The following is a 2157-nucleotide window of genomic DNA, read 5'->3' on the forward strand; positions in this document are numbered from 1 at the left end:
TCTTGCACTAGTGCAGAACCGGGCATTAGCACCGGTTCGTAAGGCCCTATAGTGCCGGTTATATAACCGGCACTAATTTGTGGTCACTAAAGCCCCCCCTTTAGTACCGGTTCAGCACGAACCGGTGCTAAAGGGCAACCACGTGGCACGAGCCAGCTCCGGGGGCCTGGAGCCCTTTAGTACCGGTTGGTAACACCAACCGGTACTATAAGGTTTGGTGGGTTTTTAGTTTTATGATTTTTTTTCATTTAATTTTGTGTTTCCATTTTAATTCTTTTTCGTTTGCTGGTATTTTACGATACTACACATTGTACACGTTATGCATCATACATCATGCATGCTTTGTTTATCAACGCTGCTGCTATGTTCATTGCACCCGCAGATATAACATGCTCATGCATGCTTTGCATCATTACATCATATATATATATATAATAACAAGTCCTACTAATCATGCATCATCATACAACTTCTACTCGTTATTAATAATAAGTCATACGATCATCATCCTCATATATAGTCATCGAACCCAACCCTACATAATTGTTCTTAGCACATAATCATCAGTATCAGGTAGGACCTAAACACCCTTAAGGTAAAATAACATAAAATAATATAGACCCTGACTCTCCATTATGAAGAATGGCGATCATCCTGTCTCCAATTCTTGCCTTTCGCTGCTTATTGCTTCCAAGAAGCTCCTTACGACTGTCCATACATTTTTTCCATTCTTTGATTGTTATGTCTCCACTTCTTTTAGAAACCCGGTATGGACAGTTGAGATTCGTTGGATGACCTGGTCGTATGTTCAAAACATGAAGGCTACCACGCGTATACATCAGATGAGGCACACAATCATTCGGGATTATCTGTTGAAAAACATAATAATAACTTTGTAGTTAGCAATGATGTACTAGTTTAGAAGTGTGCAAAAAGATGCACGGATGTTGTAATAGTAAAAAATAATCTTACCAGGGTATCTCCATGGTAGTTACCGTAGTTCAACACGTGCACTAATGGCACGTATTGACCATAATGTTGAGGAGTTTGATTGTAGATATTGTAATTCTCAAGATCAGTACAAAATCCGATCAGATGATTTTTCTCTTGATAAGTTAATTCGGAGCCTTCAGTGTAGTACGTTCTGTCTACCATCTTCCGCATATTCTTTAAAGAATGAAAATAAGCTGTCAATGGAGATAAGTTGTCAACATTATATTTTGAAATAAACAATATAAATTACTTAATAACTATGTTTAGCTCACATGAGGGAAGAACTGGAGGTGTATCCACAAAGACCCAAATCGAAGGTGTCTTTTGCTCGATTGTAGGATCACCAAGATCCATGGTGACAAGCATACCCTCATCAAGACCATACATCTTGCAAAATGCATCCCAATTTTTGCAACCAACATGGGTTACACTCTGAGCATTGTACAACTTTACTTGAAAATCCACACCATGTTCGGTACTTAGAATAATTTTTTTGGTTTCGAAATTTTCATGGTCTTCAAAACCCATTCTCTCCAAGACATAGCGTCTTGCAAAGCATGGGATAAGCTAGTCGAATTGGAAAAGATGAAAAATACACGTTAAAATAGTTGAAGTCGTGCTTAATTACGAAAAAAACTATTGTCGTCGTTGCGTACCGTATGAACATCGCACGTCTCCTTGAGCTTAATGCTGAAGCGCCGATCTTCGTCCAGCTCAATGAACCTGTCGCACATACCTCGGTCGTCGTGGCACCAGTCGCACTCCCCCGGGCGGTTTTCGTCGTCCGATGAGTACGACATTTCCGGCCTACGTTCATAATTTAGTTTTATTAATTAAGACAACTATCTAGTTCAACTACTAAGCACTTACTATAAATAAATAAGTAGTACTTACTAAAAACAAACTACTTCTATATATAGTAAAATAAATTAGTTTATTAAATCAACTAGCTAGTTCAACTATATATAAACTACTTCTTCTTTTTTTCCTTTTTCTAAATACTATCAACAAAAAAATCATTAAAGTTCTATGAACAAAATTAATTACACAATCTAAATATCACCCAAAAAAATCTATTAACAATAATATCACCAAACATGCATATTCAATAATAATATCACCAAAAAAATCTATTAACAGAAAAAAATCTATTAACAGAAAAAA

This window comes from Triticum dicoccoides, chromosome 3B, assembly GCF_002162155.2.
Source record: "Triticum dicoccoides isolate Atlit2015 ecotype Zavitan chromosome 3B, WEW_v2.0, whole genome shotgun sequence".
Taxonomy (NCBI): Eukaryota; Viridiplantae; Streptophyta; class Magnoliopsida; order Poales; family Poaceae; genus Triticum; species Triticum dicoccoides.